This window comes from Phaethon aethereus (genome assembly GCF_964289735.1).
Source record: "Phaethon aethereus genome assembly, chromosome: 11".
NCBI lineage: Eukaryota > Metazoa > Chordata > Aves > Phaethontiformes > Phaethontidae > Phaethon > Phaethon aethereus.
The window spans coordinates 24,023,820-24,036,923 of record NC_138587.1 but is presented as its reverse complement, the minus strand read 5'-3'; positions in this window follow the sequence as shown (position 1 = coordinate 24,036,923).

Sequence of the window (13,104 nt, the reverse complement as noted above, 5' to 3'; positions counted from 1 at the left end):
GTGTCCTCGCCTGAGACTTTTATTGCCTGAAAGTTTAAAAGGCCCTTTTCCCCAGGGAAATCCCTTGCTGGGTCTCCTGGGGTCCGGGTCTTCCTCATCATGGGCAGCCTTCATCGGTTTCTCTGATGCTTGACCCTCTTCGCTTCTCCTGCTGACCCTTAGGCTCCTCCGTGGCCCCAGCTATGACTGCAGAAAGCCAATGGGCCTCCATCTCCACATAAGTATTTTGAAAATAATCTATGAATATTCAGATTAAATATAAGGATTAGTGTTGGGATTAAAGATCAGGAGTGGAAATTGTGACAAACCCTGGGTGGTGGTTGCTCCCCACCTCTGCCAAGTCCACCCTGGCTTCAGATAATCTCTTCTGCAAAAGGCTGCTCGGCTTTGGGGGGTGGCCTGTGTATTGCATCGCAGTTGGAAATAAAAGCCCCGAGAGGTGCCTCAGAGTCCCTGAGGTCCTCTGGTAGGAACTGCTGGATGGGATCCTCTGCAGAGGAAGAGTTGGGCTGTGGTGCTTTTCCTCCCTACCTGCTGTCTCTAGTTGCTCTGTTCCTTGCAGAGCAATGACAAATATTCTCCTCTCAATGTGATGCCAAACTAACATTATGGTTTAGATTTTAATCAGAAGTATTTTCTGCTGGCCATTAATCAAAAGCCCAAGCAGGCGAGTTGTGGCCATTACAAAGTTTAACATAGCATGTAAGGCTGAAAAGGAGGAATACGAAGGCTTGAGCTTTAACATCGCTCTGAAATGCAGTGCTTAGTCCCTGCTTCCATCAAAGTGCTGACACCTTTTCTCCCACAGAGGCTTGTTCCGGCTGATACCTGCGTTAAGCTCAGCAGGCGCTGGGGCAGCCCGCGGTGGGAAGCAGGGACAGGCCCCGTGCCGGGACAGCCCCGTCCACCTGCCAGCCGTCCCTTCGGCAGTGGAGCCCCTTGGGCTGTTGGGAGTGAATTGTTTTCAGCCTCCTTTTCTTGATGTCTTGGCTGGGGTGATGCGATGGGTTAGCTCTGTCTGGCTGGCCGGGGCAGCAGTGCTGAGCTAGGGGCACCTAAAGCAGCGCTCTTCATTGCGCCCATGAACATCTCGAGGCATTGGTAATGTCTCCAGCTGCATCTCTCCACTCAGAGCCGGCAGCAGTCTCACCATCTCCTCTGAATATTTCATATATATTTGCCATCCTAAAATGATTAACTCTGTGCTGAAGCTGTTGCAGTGTTCTTGGATAGTGTCACTCAAAATGTCACTTTGGAGCTCTCCCTTTGTAAGGCTGCCATTGCCTTGGCTCAAGTTAACGGGAAGCCCAGGAGTGTCCTCTGCCAACGTCGCTGCCTCTCGGGAAGTCTCTGACTAATGCTGATCCCTGAAAAATACCTGTTAGTCACTGCGGTTTGTACGGGCCTGTGCCACCTCCTGAGAAAAAAAAAAAAAACACACCACCTCTTTAAAAGAAAAACAAACCAAACCTTCCAGTTTGCTTTCATAGCAGCGAGTACCCAATCCAGCACATTTTGTGTGACCATGAGCGTGCCCATAACAATGGGACTCCTTGGTGTTGGCTGGTTATTCTGAGATTACTTTGAATATGAAACAAGTGTCATAAGGAAAAAATACACAGTTCATTGCAATCTACTGACGGTGTAGTTAAAAGGTTTAGAGAGAGTTGTGTGAGACTAAGAAAAAAACCAACTTGTCTTTAGCTGAACTGTAGACCAACTCCTAGAGGTTGTTCTCTCAATTTCTTCCTTCCCCAAGACATGGATGTAAAGCAACTGAAGTCTTGGGATAATTGTCAGTAAAGATTTTCCGGGTTAGTGGTATGGTGTATCTTGATAAATTCAAACTATCCTTGGGGATGTCCTCAGCCTTGGGCCTCGGCTTCAAGGTTTTCTGTGACCAGTGCAAACGTTTGAGTGATCAGCTGCCCCGCAGGCTTCTGCAACAGCTAGAGGACTAGCTAGTCAGTAAAGCCTTAGCGAGCCCACTCACAGGCAGCCCCACTGCTGTACAAGCTTAGTTACAAATACGCTGGATGTGACGCTTTCCCAGCTCTTAGCTGGGGAACCGAGGCTTCCCAAAAACTCCCCAAGCAGGTACACTTGGGTAACAGCTCCTGTGCTCTGGCAAAGGAATCCGGAAGAACAATAAGGTTGGTCTGTCAGATCCTTCCGAGATCGACGCGTAAAATGCAGAGTAAGTACCACAACGTTCCTCGGTTGCAGTATTTAGGGCACGGAGCGCCTCGGGCTGTAGCTTGTCTCCGCTTGGACAGGCCGAGCGTTAACGCTGGTGCCGCCGGAGCGCGGGGCGAAGCAAGGTGAGGCTTTGGGTCTGCGTGCGATCCAAATTCCGATCCACGCGGTGGGTCCTAAATCGCTCTGCAGTGCGTTACCCGAAAAGCAGGCGAGGCTGCGGAGCCTTTGGTGGGCGGCGCGGCTGCAGTGGGGTCTGGCGGGTGGGCCGAGGTGCGTCTCGGTGCTCGGTCGCGCCCCAGCGGCTGCACGGTCAGCCGGAATGGTAAAGCTGCCCTCGTGTTCTGTGCACTTTTCTAAAAAGAAAGAAACCCATCTTTAGACCCGTAACCAGAGTTTAGGAAACAGGCTTAAGTTTCTTAAACTTTATTTCCATGCTCTCGGGCTGCTTTTGGCCATCAAAGCCCTGCGCGCCTGGTCTGCTCGCGCAGCCCAAGGCCGCGTGCCGAGGGGGACGTTCTTTTCCGAAGAGGAAAACCGGGGCTCCGAGGGCGGGGGGAACAACCGGGGCTGCCCTTAGCGCGCGGACGGACGCAGCAGCCCCTGCCAGGGCTGACCCCTCGCTGCTCCCTCCCGGCCGCGGCTCTTCACCCCGGCGTCGCGTCCCAGCCTGTCTGCCGGGGGAGCAGATGCGGGCGCTGGGCGTCTTTGGCAGCTGCCGGAGGGAAGAATGGGGGAAATTACAGGGAAAAATGGGAATGCCTTGGGCTCTGCTGGGCACAGACTGGTACAGTCAGCATTTAAGTTATGGCAAAATTCCGCTTTTTTCCCTGGAACAGAGGAGCTCGTGTCGGTATGGAAGCGATAAGTAAAAACGCTTGCTGTATCGGAACAGCTGTGCGTTTGGAAAGGCAGACATTTTAATTTGACCAAAAAAAAAATTTTTTTGTGGCAATAAAAGGAAATACTTGGAAATTATTTATATTCAAAATAGTTGAAAATGCAGCTTAGTTCCCTGCAACGGGGGCTTTTGAAGCAGCAGAGTATTTTAGTAGCTACCGATTTGGGGAGGGGGGGGAAATTAAAAAGGTTTCAAATCCCCTCTGAATTTGTACAGTTTTTGTGAGACTTAAGAGCATGTTTAAACGGTTTATTTGCTGTCTTCAGTTTCTCAGTGCTTTAGTGCTCTGAGCAGGGAAATTTCTGGAAAGAGAAGGAATAAATTCGGTGAGTCGCTGATTTGATGCTGGGGGCATATGAAGATGCTTGAGGCTGTTAGATGTTTAACGAGGATTCCAGGGGCTGTTAACATAGTCATGAAAATTGAGACTCAGTCAAAAATGTCAAACGTAGCAAAATAATTCTCAAATATTTGCTAATTGCACGCGAGCGCTCGGCCGGCCAAGGCTGTTGGACGCGCCAGTCGGCTGCTGGCAGCAGTCAACGTGGCGAGTGCTTTTGAGAAGAGGCGCGCTTGGAGACTTCGCAGCCTGAAACGTTACCTTGGGGGGGTCACTTCAGAAGGTTACCTGGTTTCGTTGTCCTTTTTAAACTGAAGTGTGTGTTGGTTTAAAAAAAAAAACCCATAAGTTGGAGCCAGCGAAGCTCAGCATTGCTGCGCCTGCCTATTGGTGGCAGAATGAACCTTCATTTTTGTGTCCAGTACTGTCTGGTAACGCTGGGGGGAGCGGGGACGGGAGGAGGTGGCGGGGAAGGAGACGCGCTCTCCCGGCGCGTCCACTTCGATAATGCAATCCCGGTGATTTTCCTCTTCCCGGTGTGAAGAAACGAGCAACCTGCCAATTGCTGACAGCGTTGCATTTGCTCTTGCAGTAGGATTCCAGGAATGTTATTTCCTTTTTTTTTTTTTCTTCCTTATGAATATTCATCTCTGAGAGATGAGATGAAAGGAAGATGGCAATTAGCAATGTGGAAGGAGAAATATTTCTGTTTACTGAATATTTTCTGTTCCTTTACTCTGAAGTAAAGGAACACACATCTTGTAGAGTTCAACACTTGGAGACTTATATTCGTGCTCTTTCCTTCCATTATTATTCGCGGGTTTCTAATGTATTATTATAAAAGCAGACAAGTAAAATTGTTCAAAAATTGCCTGCCCCTGTGGTTCCTCAGTGGGAAAATGTAGTTGCTGGAAAAGCAAAACCCAAATACTCTATTTCGGTTTGAACCAACACTATTAACGGGTTTCCCTTGTCCAGCTCCAGCTAAATTAGAACCGACTCAGAGGTAGGCTGTCCCACCCCTGGTCTCGGGGGTAGGCTTTGCTCTCCATCACTTTTTTAATAAGCTCTGAGATGCTTTTTAGCCACCTCCTTTGACCCGAGCGCCTCGTCCGCGCTCGCAGCCTTGCCGCGCTGTTTCTGTTAGGAAGACGAATCGAACGCGTGTCTTTCAGGTAGCGCCGTTCATTTCCTTCGCTTACCCTTTCTGGGGAAACTTTTTGCGTTGCCAAGTCTCAGATGGGTTCGGGCTGAGATAACGAGCGCGTGTCGAGGGCAGCGGTGGAAGGGCGGCGTGGGGCGGCTGCAGAGGGAGCACCCACCCACGGCTTTCATCCCCGCGGCTGCAAACTCCTCTCCGAGTCCGTTCCTTACGAGGCTGTGAACCGAGGGGGAGGGTTGGGAGCAAACCTGTAATGTTTTTCGTTCCTTTTCCATCGGACCTAGGACGAAACCCTCGGCGTGCACGCCGGCGAGCCAGGCGCTCCGCGAGCAGCGTCCCCAAGCCCCCGGCCGGGCCTGGGGCAGGCAGGGGCGCAGGCAGGGGCGCAGGCAGGGGCGCAGGCAGGGGCAGTGCTGGCCTGTAAGCATTCTGATCTATCTTTTTAAGAAAGAACTGCATTGCAACCTGGCTTTGCAAGATATTGCCGTTACCAGCGGTTAACGAAGCGACATGGGTACTTGTGAGCTGCCCAAAACCCGCTCCAAAATACTTATTTTCACAGAGCGCTAAACCCTGAGCACTAAAGGAAAGCAACGATGGCGGGATGTATTTTTCCACGTACGCTGAATTTCTGACGGTCCGAGTTAGCTTTTCTGTGGCAGCAGCCCTCCTCTCCCATTCTTTGTCATGGTGATTCAGAAGTGCTTTGCTGTTGTCATGGTTGCAGGGTTACTACTAAAGCCAAAGCAACTGCACAGCCCTTTTATTCATAGTTTCAGTGTATAAACTAATTAAGTAAACTGAAAGCAGCAGTCTATTCCCCGGGCCTTGGGTTTTTTTAATACTCGGGATCAGATAGACTCGATTTCTGCAGCCCTACTAAATATCAGGCCTGACTCTGTTTCATCTCCTTCGATAAGTTTTGTATCTTAAGACCAGGTGAAGTTCGCTAATCATTTAATTGCCCAGAAACGTCGTTGCAAAATTGAAAAGGTCTCTGGAAAATCTCTTCTGAGCTTCTAAAATAAAGCTGGGAGCCAGCGTGTTTCAGCCGAGCTGCATTCCTTATCGCTGCTTTAGTCGTGGCACGAACCCAATCAAAATGTTTAGTTTCTGAGTTTCATGCTTTGCTCTGTTTAAAAAAAAAAAAAAAAAAAAGTGGCAAAATTATTGGGGGGGGGGTGTATTTCTGCAAAGCTCCTCGCTCCTGCAGCCGCCGCCGCAGAAGCCTGGGAGCGGAGGAGGGATGGAGAGCAATAAAACAGCGCGCAGGACCAGCTGCCGCCGGCGGACAAAATGTTCTCCTCGGCCGTGAGAAGGTCGGTTGCACAGTGACATGCGAGCTCATTTTTTATTAAAAACTTAATATAAGCACAGGGTCGATTTGCGAGCCCCCGAGCGATGAGAGGAACTCAGTCGTTTTTGCGTGAAGTGGGAGCGGTCGCGCCGGTGTTTGCCTTTGTCGGGGAAGGGGTCAGGAGGTTTAGCGTCCCCGGTTGGTGTCCTGTTCCCTGGTCAGCTGCTGCTCTGCCCTTGGCAATCGTCCTGCTCTGCTGTGGGCGAGGGGGAATTTAAGGAGAAATTGAAGCAAAGTAAAAACCGCTTTCCTCCTAAAATCAGCTGTGCCTCAGTGTTCCCTTGGTACCTCCCCAGGAGGACGCACCCGCGCTGGCACCCAGCCCCGGGCAGCACAGCGTTGTGCGGGGTCAGCCCTTCTCCTCCCTCCCACGGAGGGCAGCGAGGACGTGGGGGATGCTCCCGGCCCCTGGGTGAAGCTGGGCTGAGGACGCGGATGCCGGCCAGCTCATCCCAGCGTACAAGGGGAGCTTGAATTTCCCCCCTTGCCCCATGCGGAGCGGCTGGCTGCGGGCACCACGGCGTCCGCCGGCCGCTGGTGGTCCTCCCGCTGCGCCGCGCCGCAGAGGGGAGCGGTGGCAGCGGGTTCGGGGTCCTGCCTGGCGGCGGTGGGTGTCCGCCCGCTCCCCCTCGTTAGCGCGGCGGGGATGGCATCCGGCGGCTGAAGGCACTCCGGGGCGCGGGGTGGGCTCAGGGCTCCTGGGGAGCTGCCCCTCCTTGAGATGAGGGGGCCAAGGGGCTTCCCGGGGACCGATTAACTTCTCCCCTCTTTCACGCAGGATGAAAACTCCCCAGTTCTTGTACAAACTGGCCCCACGGAGACGTTTCTTCCTGCTGCCCGTGGCCCATCCCTCTCCTGCTGCTTCTCTGGGGGGTGAGAGCGCAGGACCCAGCTGGGGTGCCCGGGGCTGAGGGGGTGGGAGGCGAGCGCGCTGCGCCTGGCTCCGGCTGGCTTACGGCTTTCAGTGTTTTGCATCGTTACCTACTGCTCTGGTAGGACTTGGGGGTTTTATTATTATTCACATACAGAAAAGAAAAAAGGGTCCCTCTAAGGAGAACGAGCCCAGGAGAGGTAGTGGATCTGCAGCGATACTTGTCATTCTCCAGAACCAACTTTTTCCCCAGCTAACTGCCCAGCGAGCCGTCCCTGCGGCAGCCGGGGGTGAAAGGGCAGGGGGGGCCCGTGCGCCCGCGAGGCCGAGAGCCGCTCGCGTTGGCAGCGCGCCGCGGAGAGGGTGTTGTTTGGTTGTCTGCCAAGTAAATAAGGAATCTTGGCGGTGCTTAAAGGGAAATAATGTGCAGTGACAATGGAGGGCTCCTTCCCCATTAGCCCGGGAAGCGGTTACCGTCTGGTGATCCAGGGAGGGAAGCCAGCTTTTCTCTGTGCTTCGCGCTCATCGCTTTTGGGAGGCAGAGATTTCTTTTGCGTGGCAGCAGGGACGTCGTGGGGGGGTGACGGGGAGGGACCCCCAACACGGCCGCAGCTCCTCTGCCGCCGCCAGCGCGTCCGGCTGCGCGGCGGCATCCCCTGCTCCTGCCCTCGCCGGGCGCTGCAATGCGGCGTGGTGGTGGTGAAGGTGAGCAACCATCCCGGGGGGGCCGCTGCCGGGCGCCGAGGGCCACGGGGGTCCGTCCTGTGGGACTTTGGGCCCGTCGCCGCTGAGGCGCAGCCGTGGCAAATGCCGGGAGCTGCCGAGGGCCGGTGGGGCTGGCGTCGGCTGCCGGAGAAGCGGCGTGCCCTCTGCACAGTGTCCCCACGGCACGATGCCGTGGCAGCTTTCCCAAGGGCCGAGGCCGGCGGCTGGAGCAGAACGACGGCGTTTGCCCGCGCTAGCCGCAGTAACCAGGCGCGTACCGGCGGCTCTAACCCGGCACGGGCTGCGTGTGCTGCAGCCCTGCCTGTGCCCGCAGGTAGCCGCGAGCCACCGCCGGCCGCCTCCGTCGCCGCGTTCGGCAGCTCTCGGTTAAGAAACGCAGTTCCGAAGAGGCTTCGTTAGGTGAACGTTAAGAAAAATAACCACGTTTTCCACCTTTTTAATTTCGCGAAGCAGCGTTTCAGAGCCTGCAGCTCCCCTTACAACAGAAAGTGCCGTCTCATTCTGCAAACGCCGCCGTTCCCCTTTTTATGAGCAGAGAGATCGATTTTCCTCCCTCGCGCCAGGGACCGGGCCACAGGCGTAACCGTAAATCAGCCACGTACGTAGGATCGCTTCCTCCCGCGTCCAGATGCTCTTTGCTGGGAGATGCTCTCCTAAAAGGCAGTTCATAACCTCCGACCACCAAGCTGACTCCAGGTTGCGGGTAGTATTGAAATCAGAAAATGTCTCTAAGAAGTGAAATTTTCAATGCTGCCTTTTGCTTTGAAAATTAGTTTAATTAAGGCAGCACGATCCAGTGTAACTTCAGCTACCTAAAGTCGCTTTTGCAAAGTTTAGCCTCAAGCATTTTAAATTTACTAAATCCCTATCTTACAGAGAGTAAAGGGATTCCTTTTCCTTTCTCTAAGGATGGCTAGAAACATTTTTCACTGCTACCAGTTTCAGTATGGTGATCTAAAAAGCCATTCTGTAATACAGAAAGAGAACTTCCTTTGAAGACACGTCAAGAGTTGCTGAATAGTTTTGTTGCCATTCCTTAAAAGAGTTCAGTATTTGGTTTCCCTTAAGTTGGAGTACTTATTTCTTTTGGAGGAGTCTATTTACATTGAATTTTGCAACTTTGCGTGTTTAGAAGAAAAGTAACTCGATAGGCGTTGATTTCAAAAATGCAACCTTCAGCTTTTCAAGAACATTTTTAACCCCGTAGTTCATTACCAGTGCAAAACACCAGGTCAGGGCTCTCCTCAGAGTCCAGCCTATTGAATTGTGTTGCGGAATGCAGAAAGGGTGAAAACTGAAGAAAAGCGTCGCTCCGCTACGGGCGTTACGGTTCCGGGCAGGTAGGTGTTTTGTAGAAGTATTTCCTGCAGACGGTGAAGTTCGCATATCGAAGCAGATGCATTTTGGTGCAGAGGCAGCCACTCCGTATTACTTGAAGTCATTTGCTGAGCGCGTTCCCGGCACTGCCACGTGCCCTGTCCGCGCTCCTCAGCAGGCACGGCGGGGACGGGGCGCGCTGAAGGGCTGTTGCTGCCTGGCCGAGGGCTGTGCCTTCGTGCCCGCAGTGGGGGTGACTCTTTGCCGCTCCACGGACATGCAGGAATAATTCCTCTATCTGCTTAGCAAGTATTTTTACTGCTAAACTTACCTTGCCAGAATACTTGCGGGGAGTAAAGCACGTGGAGGACACAAATATAACATACATGGCTGGTAGATGTTCTTCTTAGCTCTGGCCCCAGCCTGGGGACTGTTACAGTGCTTAACGCATCGGCTGGAGCTCCTGCCTTTCCAGATGTCCCAGGTAGGTCCAGCGCCGTCATCGTGCTGGTACGGTACGTGTCTGGGATTGGGGACCGGGTCGGGAGGAGGGACCCCTCTGGGACGGTGCAGAGGCTGTGTCCAGCTCAGCAGAGCTCAAAACACGTGGGAATACGGGATCCGTAGCAAGACCTCCCCGAGAGACGGCCGCGTGTCCCCGAGCGGAGAAATAGCCACAAGGTGGGAGGAGGACGGCGGGGATGGAGCGAAGGTAACGGCCTGCGCAGGGAAGGCAGAGCACAGTGGTCAGCACACGCCACGGAGAATTTAACCAAAACGAACGGAAGTTCTCCCAAGGACTCTGCTCTTTGCTAGCTGAATTCTGCCAGGATAAGGTTTGGGGTCTTTTTTAAAGTAATAAACTTGTAGCGAAGCTGCAGAGAGCGCTCAGCAGAGGGAGGTGGCAGTTAGGAGAATTAATAACTCTTTGCTGCTGAGGGGACGCTTGCACAACGTGCACCTATTGTTGATGTCGGGCTGAGCCAACCTTATGAACAAGGTGCCTTCCGAAAACGTGCGGCTGTCAGCAATGCTGCGCTCCTGTGCTGGAAATCCCTGATTGTCTCAAATCCATTTTACCTATTTTTGAGGCTGCCAGCTGACCTCCGACCAGCCCAAGGGCTCTTAGTGGAGGAAGAAGACACCTTGGACCCCAAGCGTTACCTTGGACCCCAAGCGTTACCAGGCTTGTCAAGTATCAGCGCTCTTGAGCACGTCTTCCGCTGCTGGTGCACCTCATCGCCGTGGTCCTGGTGCTCGGCAGGCCAGGAGAGCCCGGCCGGGAAGAGCGTTGCCGCAGGAGATGGGGCTGCTTTGCCCGCGCCGCCCGGTAAAGGCGGCTGAAAGTCCCCGGACGGACCTTGCTGGGCATTGCCAGCAGAGCGTCAGGAAGGAGAGCGGCACCACAGAGTGGGACTGGAAACGGGACTTGCGCCCTAATACCTGGGAACTTCAAACAAAAAATAAGCAAATTTTACATGTAGCTGTGAATCCTGTATTTTTGCAAACTGAGGACCTATTTTGGGCTGATCTACCAGATGAAGGGACACATTCATTCTCATGCAGGAAGAACTTCCATGACCAATAACCATCAGTTTATCTGTTTTAGCCCCACCAAACTAAGCATGACAGAAGACAACTGTTTATAAATAGCCTTAGGGGTAAATACCCAGCGGGAAGAACTGCATGTGTTAAAGGTTAATGTTAGCCCAGGATCAAATGAGTATAAATTAGTCATGAATAAATGCAGACTGGAAATTAGAAGACAGTTAACAGTAATGTGAGGAGCAAAATTCTGGAGCGCCCTGTGATTGCAGAGGTGGTCCGAGAAGCTCGTGGAAGGATTGTGCAACCAAGTAGAAATTCCTGAAGGCAGCAAAAGGCTTTTTATTGTGCTTCCTCGGGGATTTGGTGTGCTGCTGTAGCTGAAAACAGAAAGGATTGCTGTTTCCTACCCTGCCCCCCACTAGATTTATAGTGTACGAGTCCCAGGGTTCCTGCTGGTTATCTGTAGGGATAAGAGAAAATTCCTGTTGGTGTTATCATCTAACTTGTGGGGGTTTGGGCTGGGGTTTTTTTTTTCCCATCCTCTCAACCACTGAAGATTAGTCACAGCCAGAAACAGGATACAAGTGAGATTTGCTAAGTAGCATTACCATCATGGGGGTCTGGCTGCTGTTCTCGCAGTCGGATTGCTCACAAGTTCAGGTTCGGATGGAAACTCCTCCCTCGGTCAAGGCGGCAAGAGGCGAGAGAGCTGCTAACCTTGTCCTCCTGCGCAGCAGGGGACTTCACTCACTTCCTAAAAACCACCAGCAATTTTCACCAAACAGATTTGCATCAGGAACCGATGCTGTTGATGACTTCTTCTAACTCTCCTCTTGATGCACGTCACAGGCATGAGCTTGGTCTCTTGCTACAGGCCATGGCACTGCCATGCCTGGGGCACGTAAGCAGATGCCCTTCATGTCACTTTGCCCAAGACATCTATGGCCCGGTGGCATGCAGATGTTGTGGCCTCAGCCAGCTAACGCCAGTTTCCTTTCCAGCCCTGGGTTCTTGTACTACCCAAACATATAGCGGCGCCCACGGTCTGTTCAGATCATCTGGCATCCAGTGCTCAGTGATTTTTCAGTGGAAAACAGGGGTGTAAAATTGCCATTTCCTAAACTGTGGGTGAGGAAGGTGTCGGGATACGTGCCTCGGTGCTAGGAGGCACCACGGGCGTGCGGTCTGCTGTCCCGTGGGCTGGCTTGGCACGCACAGCTTTGCATCCGTCAAGGGACTGCACCCTGTGTTTCTGATCAAACACACTGGACACAGCGTGTGGACAAATGGAGAACACCTAGAACATCCCAATAAATAACACATTCACCTTCTTCCTGCAACACAGAAGGCATGGGTTGATGGTTGGACTTGATGACCTTAAAGGTCTTTTCCAACCTTTAAAACCACAGGTTGATACTTCATTCATTAAAGTACATTCATTTTCCTAATAATTAGAAGTCCATGTGGCATTATAAAGGAGCTGAGACAACATAAACTGTCCAGCTCTCCCATTTGCTTTTATCGATTTCCTTGGTTCCCCGCTAGGAACTTCAAGCCTGGTTGAACTATTTCTGTCCATTGTATCACGGCTATCGTATTTTTGTGGACTCGCAAGTGAAGATCCCAAGCTCTCCAGGTCATTGTCCTTTCTTGCTGTTACACAGTATACGCCCAGAATATTTAAAGCGTGATTTTGTATTATACCAAGCTGCTCTAGAAAGTGCTCTTCACTGACCATAAAGTAGTTATGGAGGACAAGTTTCACTCCGTCCCAAAATAGCTTGGCATCAAATTCTCAGCTGAAACAAACTGCTATCATTGCCGTTGCCTTGTGTGCAAACCTGCTGGGACAGAGCAGCAGCAGGTCTGGTCCCAAGTGGTGAGTGGTGAACGTGGCAGAGGAACCTGGTCATAAAACTGGTCAGTTAGACTAATATATAGATATAAAATTTTATTTTACAAACTGCTGGGAAAGCTGAGATTAGTGGGAGCTCTCAGAATATTCAAGTCAATGTAGTTAATTAGTTAAACCAAAGATAAAGCTTTCTTCAGAGCCCTTTACCTTATACGTTAGTGGTGAAAAATAGCCTCTGAAGGCTGAGAAAGCAGGAGATGAAGGTACACTGTTTAGAGTTGAAGATGATCAGGACAAGGATTACCTATTCCTTTGTGCCTGCACGGTGCCTGGCACAATGGGACCCCCTGTATGGGGCAATACATAGTAAGCATAATTAGCAAAAACATAGTATTCCTTGTTCAACCAGAAAAACTACAGTGGGAGAAGACTGACAGATGGATTAGCCCACACTTGTCATTCACATTTGAGCCCTATTTAAGTAGCGAAGTTTTCCTGCCTACTGATCTCGATTTCTATTCTGAGAAAAGATGTTTTTCTGATATGTGTTCTGATACACATTCTCCTTAATAGCCCATAGGATCTTCAATGAACACCTGAAGAATGCTGTAAATACAGGTATGGACATGCAACTGCCTCACTGCCACTCTTTGGGCATAATCCGGAGAAGTTTCAGTGGTTACGGGAATAGCAGACTTGTAAATCGGGGTGCTGCTGGCTAATAGCTGTGTGGTCCTCCAAGCTCACATGCTTGTAATCACATTGCAGACAGTAGCACCACAAGAACATGCAACGGAAGTACTAAGCATCAGCCTAACTGTTCCTAACCCA